Here is a 15909-nt window from a genome sequence, read left to right as displayed (position 1 = left end):
AATAACATATTAATGGTTATCAAATAAACATTTTAAACACATCTTTTTTCTCACATTAAAGAAACCAACCAAACAAAAAAAAACGATGGAGAGGTGCAAAGATTACTTTCCATAGCACATATTTGATCAGTTAAAAGATTAATAACTGGCTCTCCTTTTGCCATATGGACTCCACTTCATATCCAGATGTCAGCTGGACTCCTTGGAAAACTGGGCTCTTGCTGATTTTACTTCATATTTAGGGCTACTCATTCTCAGGGACTGTTTAGACATTGGGCTGACAAAACGTGGTTCTGAATGGCATCAGTCTGAGGCTAGTGAATTAAAAAGGTTGTGCCAGTCTGCATCTGAGGCAAGGATGGTTAGAAGGGTAACCTTATCTCCTCTCCAAGCTACAACTGATTCACTGATCAATTTGTGATCTTGTTAATTCACAGATCTGGTGTTTTGATCTGGAATATCTTCCTAACTCTTTGCACTGTAGATTTCATTCAGTCCTCTGATGTTTGTAAGAGCTGGCTCCTTCATGACAGTGTGATCAGACAATGAGACTATCTCGCACCATGTGCTGTCCCTGGCAATAAGAAACATTTCATGGAACAAACATATCCACATTATGCTGTGTGCAAACCAAATATATCATCAGCAAGTGCTTCGGACTTCCAAAGTCAGACACCTTCTTTTGTGACCTTTCTTCCTTTAAATTGTCCTGCCACTATTTTAACCTATTTACACTCCTGGCTTCCACAGATCCCTATAGCAACCAATTCCATGATGTAATTATGCACATTGTTACAAAGTACTTCTTTAGTTTGATTTAAACCTCTTGCCCAAGAGTTGTTTTTCACACTGGCAGTACTGCATGTTTTCAACATTAGATATCATCTGTCACTCTGCTGTCCTGCCATTCAGGGACCTCAGATCTTTCCAAAGTTCAGTTTCAGCTACCCTCAATACTTTTCCATTATCTGCTTATTTTGTCACCTCACTGTTCACCCTCCCTTCAGATCATATGAACTTGATGAAAAGCACAGATCCCATCATAGAACCCTGCAAAATTCCTTTGTGGCTTCCATTTCCATTGGGAAAAACACCTTTCTATTCCTCCTCTGTTTTAATCAACCATTTATTCCTGAAACGACACTTCTTTTTTGTTCTGCCATGGTAGTTTAGTAACCTTGAGCTTTTGAAAAAGCATCTTTTGAAAAAAATTCACATATTCAAAATTATGGTCTTTCTGACTCCTTCAAAGAACCCTAACAGCTTTCAAAACTTGTATTTCCTTTGTAAAAGTGATAGTGACTCTTTCCACATTTTTCCTGTTTTCCTAATTGTATTCTTATTATACTAGCTACTTTGACAAAGTGGAAGTCAGATTCATTGATTTATGGTTGCCTAGATTCTCCCTGGAAGCCCTATTTAACATCTAGTGTCATATCCAGTTAAACTTTAACCATCTGAAACAAAGCTTCTGTAAGGTTACGGGCTCCAGGTAGTACAAGTTTCATTTGCAAGCACCTAAGCAGCACTTGGGTCAATACAGTCTCATCCTGATTGTTTGCCAGTCTTCAGCTTATCATTTTATCCTTTCTCATTTGAATCATTTATCACTTCTAATGTGATATTTAGTCTGGATAGAGACTTGGGCTTTTCAATAAAGAAGTCTACAAATTCAGCCACAGTTGTTGACCTAGATAGGAGTGGTGAAAGTACATACTCCTAATGTAACTCTGGGCAACTCAGTTAATGACTCTGTCCACGAGTTTCCTATTTATTAAAGGTAGCAAAAATAGTTCCTTGTTCACACTTCTGATCTCCCTGTATCATTCAGAATGGAGGTGTCTGCAAAAATGCTTTGCACACAATGAGCCTCTGCCATTAGCGAGGGTATCTAAGCTCTTCGGTAACACCAGCCATAAATAATTCCAGTAATGCAACACTGTTACATCAGTCAAAGGTGACCTGATATTCCTTTTTGGCTGGAATAGGCCAGGGCTATTGGGACTGTCCTGGTCTCCTGTCAAAAGTGTTTTTTGGATGTTATTTCATCTTGGATTTTTGCCTGACGGGATTTTTTCCTTTCTCCATCCCAAGCCAGGGCTTTGGAAAAAAGCCTAAAGCAATTACACTGAAATCTTTTTATCCTGTTCACAGCCCAGCCTGAAGATAGCTAAAAGCTTGTGCCTATTTGGAAAGTTTGGCTTTGCCATGGAATTTAGGGACCTGCCGCCTTTGGCTCAGGAAGGAGCCTTTGAGAGAGGCAGGTCTCTCATGGGGCACCTATACCCACTGTAGTCCACATAACCCTACATAATGGTTTTCTCTTAACACAAAGCTGGTGACTCTAAAGAAGCTCAAATTACTTCCTTGAGCACTGTTCACAGGGGGCCTCGCTGTAACACCAGTGTGCTTCCTGTGAATATCTGCCCAGAGCTCACTGCCTAGGTGCCCATGACAGCAGGACTCATAACACTGGCAGACTACAGCTGTAGTAAACCCAGATGGGGACAATACACCTCATCTATTGTCTTTGCATAAAACAGACTGCATTTGGTAAAGCTGAAGCATATTGAGCTACAATTGCTGTCAAAAGTATATCAAAAAGTACCTAGTCTTCTGAAACAAGACCACTTTGAAGGCCATTTATTTGACAACAGGCCACTTAGATTCCACAGCCAAACACACACGAATGTACACAAATGTGCAAAGCAGCAGCAAGCTGTGCATTAAAAGCAAGGTAACTGAAAGCATGGGAAGTATAGTTCTTATTGACTACAGGGGTAGGCTGCCACCACTGGGACCAAATGACTTTCAAAAGCAGCATCATTTATTTGTATCCAGACTGGCCAAACTTGTATATGCGTTTATGGCCTAAGCAGGATTTCATTTAATGAAGTGCCTATTTCCATAAAGACACAGAGACTGCAGTAACGAAGAACAAGAGGTTCATTAAGGCTGGAGAGGAGTGCGCCCATTGCGTCAGCGCATACACTGAAGGAGCTGAAGAGCTGTGACCAGTCAGCTGGATGCAGGGACACAGAAAGGGTGCATGGGGCAGCCACAGCACACTGCAATACTTGCTTTCATTGCAACACCAGCAGCAACTCTCACACTGCCTGCGGCAGAGGGCTGGTGGTGACCAGAAGCTGAGACAGGTCTGGGATGAACCAACACAGGTCACTGCAATGGAGAATCTGGCCAAATACATGTCTCCACCCAACAGGTCCTCACAGCTTCTAGATTTCACAGGTGCATTTCCACAGGCTGTTTCAGGCTTTCAGAGACTGTTTACCTTCATTAACCTTAAGGAGAGAAATGGAAGTGGAGAAAATCCAGAGTAGCTAAAAGAGACTGAATAACCAAGAGTACACCTGCCCAAGCTCTGGGCCATTTCTGTATCCAGCAGATCAATAGGGTTTTCACCGGCACACTGGTGTTTTTGCTGCAAAGAGGAATGTAGCAAAAATAACAGTTTTGTTTGTTGAGGAAACCCATAAACCAAGAATACTTATGTGATCAGCACCGTGCTGGGACCACTGTTTACTAGAGATGGTAGCAAAGCAATTTAAGGAATTTTCAAGTGACACAAACAGACAGGGCCAGATTCAGGCCTGTCTGAGGGCAAGATCCAGCATCAGCAGCACAGGCTCTGACTGGCTGCATAGGGAATCAGCTCACTTTTCTCCATTGCCTAAACCAGGAAAAACTCCACCAAATTCTGTCATGTTTCCTGGGGTGATGTGTGAATGTGAGAACAGGATAGTACCATTTGTGTTTGAAATTCCTGAGCAAATATATGTGTTTTTTTTTTTTGTTTTGTTTTGTTTTGTTTTGTTTTTGTGGCAAGCAAAACCTAGTAGGGGGTGGTCTTCCTTCCCACAACGTAAATCAAGAATAAAGTACAACTATGCCTATTTTCTTACATCTGAGATTCATTCTAGAGGCACCAACTTGTGCCTCCGCTTGGCTTAGCACTACAGCTATCTTTGTCTTTCTGTAAACCATCAGCTCTGCCCACATGCTGAGCCAACATTCATCGGGACAGTTCCCTGCCAAGCAACACTGAATTTTTATGGCCCAGACATAAGTGCAAGTTGCTAAAGCAGAGGCACACGGATAGTGCTGTAACTATGGCTATTTATTAACAGTCTTCTAAGCTGAAACATGCCATTTTTTTAAAGCACTTTGATGCTTAGGGGAAAAAAAGGTCTCAAATGAGCAATTTATTGTTTGACTAACACTTTTCTCACTTTAAGTACTTCCCTGCTCCCACTATATGCCCCCCGATAGCTCATTTCTTAATCCAGCTTCTTCTGCTCTCCCAGCTCTATGCCCCTCTTTAACTCCTACTATCTCACTTTCTTTTCCCAGTAGACCCCTGTAGCATGCTATAAAAGCAGCAGACGGCAACCTGAAGACAGGCTGTCAGCACACAGAGCCATGCCCCGCTGTGGCCAGGGGGACACTTTCAGCAATGGAGATGTCCCCAGCAGCATTTTGTTTCCACAGCCTGGTGAAGCAACTCGAGGGGTGACCACAGCACCCGTGCTGCTGCTCTTTGTGGTGACTGGTGTGCACAAGCCAATGTGGTGGCACCGTCACACCATGCAGGCAGCCCCCTGTGTCCTGCAGGAGCTGACCACTGAAGAGCACAGGGCAGCACCACCAGGCAAGCCCCTTGGCTCACTCAGAGAACAACATGCTGTTCCCTTCCTCAGGGGGAGTGGGAAGGGAGGGAGAGCAATGTGCTGACCACAAGGCTCAGGAATTTCTCCGGGCTTCTCTGAAATATCTGGAATTTTTCAAAAACCTCCTCAGGATCTCCCTTCCCCACTGCTTGCCCACACAGATGCTCTCATGCGATCGTGTTTATCACCACCCGCCAGTTCCCAGTGTCCTGGAAGTCCAGCATTGTGCAGGAATGCCTGAGGAGGCAGCTGGCAGCATTGCACTGATTCCTCAGCTCCCCAGACCTCCGCTCTCACACCCTGCAGGGGATACAGACCCACTCCTATGTTCCTATGTCACCCTACCCAACAGCAAGTTTGTACTGTGCTCAGCAAACTCAATGCAAAGAGGAAGGTGGGTGAGTGCCCGCCTCTCATCGTTACCCATCGTAAACCATGAATAACAGAAGCCAAAGGACTAACAGTACTCCCACCTCACACGCTCTGGCATGCTTCCTTTTAGAGCTCTCCTACAGCATTTAGTTACACACTACCTACCTCCTGCATATCACCAAGGTCTTTCTCATCCTCTTTATAGCCTTATGGCTGCCTACATTATATGTGATAACAAATTGCAGTTTTGCATGCTGCATCAGCAACTTTCTGCTTTACAAACCCTCCTTTTGCTCCATCTACCAAGCTGTACTCCATGTCTGTCCCTCAGGAAAGGCATTTTCCTTCCTGCAACAAGAGTCTCATTTTAAAACCTCAGCTCTTAAAGGAACTGTCTACACTATACCTGCACCTATTTAATTAAATCAGCAAAAATAGGTGATTTTTTTCTTTAAAGAACTGCGACAACAATGACGAAATGTATTGTCATGAAAAGATATAGTATTTTTGTTTGTTTGTTTGTTTGACTGATTTTAAGAAAAAGAAAACACAAAATTTTCCATGTTGAGGTGAAAGTCAAAAGTGTGTGGCTGGTTCTTCAACAGAAACAACATGCATTTTCCGAGATAAAATATATTTATTCTGAAATTAGTTTTCAGCTGAGAACCAGTTTCACTGGTAAAAAGCCTTCTTCTCCTTTTCTTTAAATATCAAACTATTGATCAGCCCTGAGCCATATTCCTAATTCAGTCTAGGATAGATTATTTTGATTTAGTTTAAATTCAATTTCTTATTACCTTCAATTAAATCGATAAAGCCAGTTTAAAATAAAATCAGGATAACAGAAAGTATATCAGTTCAAAGCAAATTGTTATTCTCTCTCTCTCTGTCTCTCTCTCTTTTATTAGAAATGACGAAAACTACTATTCCTAAATTTAAAAGTATACAAATTCTCAAATACACTCACACAAATATTTGCGTGGGATGATACTGGTCCACATTTGCATTTGCAGATGCTCACACCTGGAAATGAGTACCTGAAGTCCTACACTGCTTACAAAGAGGTTTTTAAACCTGGGAGGTGAATTGGCTTGTGTGACAATGAGTTCCTCTACCAAGGGTTATTTCTGCACTAAAAAGCACAACCTGGGGTTCTGAGATTGTATTGCACCAGACACGATTGTGACACTAACATTTTAAAATTTTTGATTATATTCAGGCTGTTTTATATTCCCTCCATCTACAATAAAACTTTGTACTGTCTTTTACTGAATTTGTGGATGAGGCAATGTTTAGTCTGTCTTTCTAAGAATACCAGATTTGTGCTTCTATACTCTCAATGTGCTCTCTCCTAGTTGAATACATTGCAAACCCCATGACCAGCTTCAAAAAATTTTGACACAACAGCTGAATTCTCACAAATACTGTCTTTAAGCTTCATGAAAATAGGTGATTTGCTTTCTACAGGGTGTAGCTGTCTCATGACTGCAGTGTGCTTCCACTCTCATTACATTTGCTCACTCACTTGCAACTGCTCCCTTGGGAAGGAGGGGTCAGGAAAAGGGAAGAAAAGGGAAGAGGGGAGCACAAGCAAACTGAAGGCAGTGGACTAGAAAGCAAAGGGTGCAGCTAACAATCAAAAATGTGCATACACTCTGCACAGTCCATGGCTTCCATCCACGTTAATCTATAATCCCCCTTGACAGACCTGACATCACACACAATGCGATCACTGGCACAGGAGGTACAAAAACAGATGCAGCAATGTGTTAACAAAGGGACTGATGAAGGAACAACAGAGGGAAAAAAAAAAAAAAAACTTACTTGTTGGTATTAAAAAATATCGCTCCCAGGAAATTTAGAGGCTTTATATAATATAAGCTTGGCTGGACATGTGTAGCTTACTTAACAGTTCAACTGGATCTGAATCCAGACACTTCTATTTTATGCCTCTCAGAACCAAACATTTAGTACAACCTTCCAACTGTGCAATGAAGCCATAATTTACCATCTTGTGTGATGATTTGGCTTCCCTGAATCAAGATGCCACACAAATACCCATTATGCAAACATAGATGCTTTTTCATCGCTAAAATAAGGGATTATCTAGCTTTATTGCTTCTGGAAAAGATGTGCAAACACACATTTTTAAAAACTGGAGCACATCAGATTTGTGCCAGCCAAAACCATGGCCACTTACTGGAGCACTGCCACATATTTGCAGAACAAGAAGTATATTTTATGAGAGTCACTTTTCTCTGTTTGGATCATTAAGTTTATTCTCCTTTAAGTACAGATACCAAAGCTACACTTGAAAAAAAAACATGATCTTAGGGAACTGGAGTAAAGTAAGTAAACAATTTTTGTCCAGACTTGTATTGTTCTTTTTCTCTGTATTTCAATCCTGTCTCCAGGGCTGGTATCAGGGCTGATGGACTACTGACAGCTTTGTGTAAGCTGCCATGGCTCAGATGTGAAAAAATCATGTGCCACGATGCCTGACTTGAGCTGCAGAGCCACAGATCAAGAAATAACCTATCATGCAAGCAGAACTCTGATGGCTTGGACTGCATTTAAATATACACCATCAGGCTCTGGTATGTTCTTCCTCTCATTTCATCTTACCAAAGAAATTTTCTAAGTCTCTACTGTCCCAGAGTGCCCAAAGAGAATTAAAAGTACATAAAAACAAGCCATACAGATCACATAACCATCTTAGATTTGATCATTTCTATACTCTAGTCTTTCTATGGAGGTTCAAACCATTCTTTGTAAGTACCTGCTGGGGTGCAACTTCACCTACAGTTTAGCTATTTAGTTCTTAGTATTGAGACACCCTCCTGCCCCAATTGCAGTTCTCTGAGCATCCTGCTAAAGTACTCGAAGTTTAGTAAAATGTGCAGTGCACCAGTTCCCATTTACCTCAACATGTGCTCAGTACCTGGCAGGATCCATACCCAAACATGATTTCTGGCCGGTCTTGGCAGAAGACCTAACATCTAAACTTTGCAAGCAAGGCCTAGCCACAAATGAAATTAATGTTCCTCCTTTGCCGGTATAAACTTCAAGTAAAACTTGAGCTGAGAAAAGACCTTGCAGCAGAATAGATTTCTGTCAGCTTATAGTTAAAAGAACTGAGAAGCGCAACTTGAAATCGCTGCTTATGTAACAAGAGCCTGAGAACTGCACTAATATTTAATTGAGGGAAAAGTAACTAAAGGGGAATTGCTTGGAGATCTGCCAGAAGGATTTTAACAGCTGGAAGTTGAAAAGTGATTAATTTTGACAGCAATAAATGCTCCATGTTCATAAGTAATTATGTTTAGATTTCTGAGCTGTTTGAATTCTTTTCTGTGTACTATTAACTTCTTAATTTCCAGATAGGAATTTGGATCATCTTTATTTAGAAAATGTAAGAAACCCCAATTTTTCCCTAGCAGTTTCCCATTTACGCTGGGAAGACAAAAGTGAAGGCAGCCTGGAATGAACCCTTCAGAATAAATGGTCTCATGGAGAAAAGCAACTGCATTTACCGTGTTTCTTGAGGGACAACAAGGAACATCTATCAGGGAAGGTCCAAGAAAAGAGACAGAGGCAGAAACATGGAACAAGAAGGCTCTAGCAGGCGGTAGCTCAAAGAGGCTCTGCCTTCTGGCCTGTTTTATTAGCTCTTCTGACATAAAACAACTGCTACCAAAGCCATAATATTCGCAGAACATAGTTGCCTTTAAACGCATGTAAGCATATCCCTGACTACAACAAGAGAGAGGACAAGGGCAGTAAGGGTAAGTTAAAGCCATTGCTCTAGAGTACCACGTAATCAAACACTAGCATTGGAGCTGTCAAAGTGACCTGTGGTGGCTGTACTTCATGGCATTGTACTGGATCAGGAGGATGCAATAGGACCAAGCTATGGGGAATGAGAGGTCTAAACAGTCTTGAGAGTTACTAACTGAGGGCAGGGTGTCCTCAAACATGGTCCTCTGTGTTTGGTCCTCTCCATCCTCCCCCTGTGTTCACCAGGGTGTGGAAATTCAATACAGTTCAGGCCATACAGAATACTTAACCAGAACCCCTCCTTGGACACTCTTTGCCATAAGTACAATCCAGCACAAACCTCCAGCCAGACACGAAGGATGAACAATGCCACTACTTGCAGTTATGAAGATGAAGATGTTCAGTTCTCTAGGTGTAGATTAACATTTGGACAAAAATCCTCTGAAGACCAGCCTTGAAAACAGGCAAGGAACCATTGAAACTCACACAACAAAAAGACATGGCCAAAGCCAGCTCTGAGCTTCACAACAGGTCTGAAAGAATGGGACCAGGTTGCTGAAGATAAGCAAGCCCAGAGGAAACTGATAAAACAACTTCCCTTAGGAGATAGCATGGCTGGGAATTTTTTTCTCACAAGTTTACAGCCATAAGAAAACTCATCAGTGTTAACAGCAAGAGAAGACCATTTGCTGTGACAGCCAGCTCTGAGGGACTGCCAGCTCTGAGGGACTGCCAGTTCTGGCACAGAAAGCTCTGAGGAGCTCGTGATGAAACACTAGCTTCTTGAACATGCACATGCTGCCTGCACAAAACAAAGGTGTCTGGCCCAGTATGCAGTGGATTTCATGGGGCACACCCTGCACTGGTAGGGAAAATAAGTGAACTTCATGCCTGTGCCCAGCATCACCGGCAGGCTGGGGAACACCATCTCACTGGGTGGGAGACACAGGGTCCCACACTGGTTAGCCAAGCCATAGCTAGGCACATACCAGCCTTTAGATAAGCCTATATCTCAGAGTGGAGAGGGGGAATGTTTCAACAAACCCTTCTCTCTCTGCTGCAGATCACCTAGCCTGTACAATGCTTAATAGAGGCTGACTTTTAGCTACTGCACTTTAGTCTTAGCATGGGAGATTCCCAGGTTCATATATAATCTCCTGGCTTTCTTCCTCATTATAAGAGGTATTTAAAATATTTGCTGAGCCCTTGGCGTAGCTGTTGAAACAAAGACCTGGTAAAACAAAGAGAAAAAAAAAAAATGCAGGTGCAGGAGGATAGCTACATTTAGAAGATGGCACATGGGAATTCTCCTGTGCTCCTTTGATCCAGACATTTAACTGGTATTTACACAGCTTTCTTTCTAAGCCAGTGATTAACCTAGATGAGATACACAGTTTTCAAATGGCTCCACTTTGGGCAGATGAGCTCACAGACTCTTTGTAGGCTGGGTAGTAACAGTGTGTGCTTCCTACACCAGTGATTTGAGAGGTGAGCCTTCTCCATATTCCCCCTTCTATCCAGGCTCAGAGAGATAACCATACAGAGAATGGAGAGCAGGGTGAAGCACAGAAGGAGACCAGGTAAAGCATGACGTTTATGGAGACACACTGTATTTTCCAGGTGAGTCTGCTGAAATCAGACAGAGAGCTAACACAGCTCTGATCATTAGGTTTTTCCTTCACAGGCAAAATTACAGGGCCCCTGGCAGCTGTGAAAAATATTTTATAACAGCAGGAAGTGAAAACAAGAGCATCAGAGCCCTGTGTGGGCAGCCCAGTTCTCCAATGACTTCTGTGCTGAGCCAGAAGGCTTGTTGGGTGAACCTCCAGTCTGCTCTAGTGTCAAAATTAAACTTTGCTCAAATGAGGCATTTGAGTATCCTGCCAAGAAGGAATGGACATTTCCTCCTTTGTAACCTCCCAGGGTTTTATTTCAGGAAGGGCTGAGCAGGGGCTTGGCACTTATCCCCAGGAAGCATTGTACTTATCCAGTCCCTTCCTGCTCACTACATCCCTGATGTTAAGTAGCTTCAGCTGCAAAATAAAGCAGTATGACTGCTATCGCTTATGTCACTTCCACTTAGCTATGCATTTAGCTGCTTGCTTTATATGCACGGAATATCTCATTTAATATTTCATTCAGTTACTTCAATCTTAGAAAAAGAGTGCTTCAGGAAAATAGTTAAAATAAGCATCATGTGATATTAAGTGTTTTTGATGTTTAACATCATGGCATGTAAAACAGCACTGTGCAAATTGGATTAGGTTCAGAAGCAGTCTGCTTTAGACTGGACTAGTGCATGCTTATTAAGCCTCCTTCTAGTAGTGTAAAACAGAAATTTCCTTCAAAGACTGCTTCCCATCACCCCACTTTTTCTTTTTCTATCATCAGCCTTTTTGCATCAGACAAAAGAGCAGAGGGTGGACAGTTAAGGAGGGAAAGGCTGGTAAGAAGAATAAACAACTATTAAATTAGTTGGTACTCATGAAAACCCCAGCAAACTCCCTGGGTGAGGACCTCTTTTTAAAAAACTCAATTTCATAGAATCATAGAATATCCCCATTTGGAAGGGACCCACAAGGATCATCAAGTCCAAGTCCTTGGTCGCCAGAGGACCACCCGAAAAATCAGACCGTGTGTCTGAGAGCATTGTCCAAATGCTACTTGAACTACAGCAGGTTTGGTGCTGTGATCACTGCCCTGGGGAGCCTGTCCCAGTGCCCGACCACCCCCTGGGTGCAGAACCTTTCCCTAACACCCAGCCTGACCCTCCCCTGTCCCAGCTCCATGCCGTTCCCTCGGGTCCTGTCGCTGTCCCCAGAGAGCAGAGCTCAGCGCCTGCCCCTCCGCTCCCCTCGTGAGGGAGCTGCGGGCCGCCATGAGGCCTCCCCTCAGCCTGCTCTGCTCTGGGCTGAGCAAACCAAGGGACCTCAGCCACTCCTCATACATCTTGCCCTCTAGACCCTACACCATCCCTGTAGCCCTCCTTTGGACACTCTCTAACAGTTTTATGTCCTTCTGGCATTGTGTCACACAGTACTCGAGGTGAGGCCGCCCAGTGCAGAGCAGAGCAGGACAATCCCTTCCCCCGACCAGCTGGCAGTGCTGGGCCTGATGCACCCCAGGGTAGGGCTGGCCCTCCTGGCTGCCAGGGCACACTGCTGGCTCGTGTTCAGCTTGCTCTCGACCAGAACCCCAGATCCCTTTCTGTGGGGCTGATCTCCAGCATTTTCCCTGTGAACTAGGTCAGAGGTTGGACTAGAGGATCTTGGAGGTCTCTTCCAACCTAGATGATTCTGTGATTCTGTAACTTAAGAGAATCACAGCCACAAATAGGGTATTACTGTTAAAGAGAGAAGATTCATGGTCTTCTACTTGGGTAAAAGCGACTGAGGAATGATTTGGGCACGTTCTTAGAAGTGCTACCATCCAGCAGCAGTTTAGTATGCCTCAGTGATCAAACCTAAATGATTCTTTAACATGGCATGGTAATGAAAGAGAATCACAGTGATGAATTTCTGATTGCATTGATAAGATGTACAAAACATGCACCCCACCTCTAGCAACATTTCCTCTCTTCCTCCTTATTACGCCGAGGAATTGCAACCCATTAATAGTCAGCTGTCAGCAAACTACTTCCCACAGCCGCTGCAAAGTGCCATTTCACATTTGCTCTGTAGAGAGTGCAGAGAGGCAGGATTTGTTAGCAAATGGTGTGGAATTGCACCGTTTTCCTCACTGACTGTTAGTTGGCTCCAGTGCTATCACACCACTAGCTGTTTGGAAAGTTAGCTGAAGTGCTAGTTGTAATCAGTGGCTATTTTGTCATGGCCTTCAACAGGGCCAAAATCTCAGGTGAACCACAAACACAGACGCTGCTACATGTCAAATATTTGCTCTTCTCACTCGGGAGTGGAGGACATTTTGTACCTTATAAGGTACGGATATCTATGATTTTTTCAGCAAGACTCATGTATCAGAATGACCTGTGGGCAATATGGCATTTGTTCTGGCTCCCCTGACTCTACAAATATAGCAGCAGTTCACGTGAGCTTAATGACTATAAGCACTTGTAGTGAACCCTAAAAATATGTAAAATAGGCTACCAATTGGGAATCCTCCTCCTCCTTTCTGATGTTGTCTTTCAGGACATAGCAGTGTCTCCGTTGCTTCTTGTGCTCTGCTGCTCTGTTCCATCGTTATTTCTTCAGATATGTTTTGGTTTTCTCCATGGAGGCAGTTAATAAAATTTATTGTAGCTACAAAACCTCTGCAAATCCAGTCCCTGGAAGATAAGCCAGTGCAATGTGCTGGCTACAAAGCTGGCAGATTCAAACTGAGCTGGATCATTTGGTGGGATTTCTGCCAGTAAGGGAGCCAAATGCCAGGTCACACAGGGTTAAGAAGGGCAAGCTGTTTGTTTTGTCTTGCAGTGCAAGGGTGACTTTAACCGAGGTCTCCTTCAGCCTTTGGATCTCCCTAAGTGAGAATGGGGTTAAAAGAAAGGATTTTCTAAATCCAGCTCTGTTCCAAAAATGTTAGAAATAAAACTAGCAGCAATTATGTACTGTTATTAAAATAGCACCTAGAGGTGCATGCCAAGAACCTCACTAGACACAGAGATGATTCCTGCACCAAAGAATTTTCAATATGAACAGACAAGACAAAGGCAGTACTGTTATTCACATTTTGCAAACACTGAAGCAAGACAGAGAGAGTAAGTCACCACAGCACAGAGATTCGGTCACTTGCCAAGGTCATATGAGGGATCTGTGCTACAGACAGGACCTGAGTCTATCTGTATGGCTGAATCATAGCCCTGTGATAAATAAGAGCAGCCCCTTACTTGCTCTGACTTTCCAGAATTGTCAGAACTAAAAGTCAAAACCACTTTATCTTGAAATCCCACTTCACCCAATCCCCACAGAAAAAAAAAATAAAATAAAATAAAATAAAATAAAATAAAATAATAATAAAATAATAAAATAAAATAAAATAAAATAAAATAAAATAAAATAAAATAAAATAAAATAAAATAAAATAAAATAAAATAAAATAAAATAAAATAAAATAAAAAAGGGGTATGAAGGCAGGAAGGATGTCTTTCTGGAAACCAAGCCATGTCCTTTACAGGCGAACATCTTGAAGGGCCTCTCATATGGACTAGCGTTGCCAACCTGCCAATATTACATGGAAGCACCATCCCAGCAACTGCTCATCTAACTGCTTGCTTGCCAAGTGAAAACTCCTTTGTATCTCCTTACAGAACAGGGGAAGTAACCCTACTTAACCACAACCTTGAGCATCTCACTTGGCTAAAATACTTTGAAGTGATTTATTCCAAGAACTTTCTAAAGATGATTTTGATTAATGTCTTGCTTGAAGTAAGGGACCTTAAAGATCATCTAGTTCCAACCCCACTGCCAAGGGGAGGGATGCCACTCACTAAATCAGATTGCCCAGGGCATCATTCAACCTGGTCTTGAACACCCCCAAGGATGGAATATCCATAACTTCTCTGGGCAACCTGTTCCAGTGACTCAACACCCTCTGAGTGAAGAATTTCCTCATAAACTTTAATCTAAATCTCCCCTCTTTTAGTTTAAAACCATTCCCCTTGTACTGTCATTGTCTGCCTGCGCAAAAGGTTGCTCTCCCTTTAAGTATATATGAGCCCCCTTTAAGTATTGAAAAGCTGCAGTGAGGTCTCCCTGGAGCCTTCTATTCTTCAGGCTGAACAGCCCCAGCTCTCTCAGCCTTTCTTCATAGGAGAGGTGCTCCAGCCTTCTGATCAACTTCATGGCCCTCCTCTGGACCAACTGTAACAGCCCCACATCCTTCTTGTGCTTGGGGCCCCGGACCTGGATGCAGCACTCCAAGTGGGGCCTCACAAGGGCAGAGCAGAGGGGGACAATCTCCTCCCTCCACATGCTGGCCACTCATCTATTTGATGCAGCCCAGGATGCAGCTGGCCTTCTGGGCTGCAAACGCGCACTGATGGTTCACGGTGAGCACTTCGTCAACCAGAACCCCCAAGTCTCTCTCCACAGGGCTGCTGTCAATGAATTCTTCTCCCAGTCTGTCCTCATGTCTGGGATTGCCCAACCCAGGTGCAGCACCTTACACTTAGATTAAAACAGAGGAGCACTGTGCACTTTGAGGAAAGCTGAAAAAATACTCAGCTGTGACTTGGAGTATCAGATAAGATAGTCCTTATTGACAAATTAATTATTTCTATTATTCATTGCTGGTTTTCCTTCTTAATCAAAAACTCATTAAGTCAGTAGGTAAGCTGTTATGAGGAAGATTAATCAAAAGATAATCACACCAGATTTGAATAATTTTATCATGGTTCATCCACTGTATGCTTCTTTAGTGATCTAAAGGATAATATGCGAACATCATTATGAACTGATTATAAATATAATTCAGATGGATGGAAAAGTCATTTGAAGACTTTTCAGTCTGGTAATGAGCTCCCTTTGAAGCTTGTGAGCTGGTTGTTGGCCACATTTGTAAACAATTACTGCTTGTCTACAAGGAACTAGGACACTGAAGAAATTCTTGGACATTTTTAATTAAATTAGTTTTTAAGCAGAGAATGAAGAATGAGAATGATACCATATTTCTCTTTCCTCTCATTAAATATGCCTTCCCCTATTGGAACAGGTTGCCCAGGGAAGTGGTGGAGTCACTGTCGCTGAGGGTGTTTAAGGAAAGTTTGGATGTGGTGCTTAGGGACATGGTTTAGTGGGTGACGTTGGCAGTAGGACGATGGTTGGACCAGATGATCTTGGAGGTCTTTTCTAACCTTAATGATTCTATGATTCTGCGATTCTGCTCCAAAGGACTGAAGATTTCTACAAACCTCATCACTGGGCTTGAAACCATGTCCTCTTTTTTCAGGCTACAATTTACAGAATGACCCACAGCAGGCCTTGACAAACCATCTCCATGCAGTTTAGTAGGTATAATTATTGGCATCCTGTTTGAATCATTACTAGGACCACGCTTTGCATTACTGTACCAAGACAACAAGTTTTCTGTAATACATGCATGAACAACAGGTCCA

This window comes from Anser cygnoides, chromosome Z, assembly GCF_040182565.1.
Source record: "Anser cygnoides isolate HZ-2024a breed goose chromosome Z, Taihu_goose_T2T_genome, whole genome shotgun sequence".
NCBI lineage: Eukaryota > Metazoa > Chordata > Aves > Anseriformes > Anatidae > Anser > Anser cygnoides.
The sequence above is the reverse complement of the archived record's forward strand: the minus strand, read 5'-3'. Positions refer to the sequence as shown.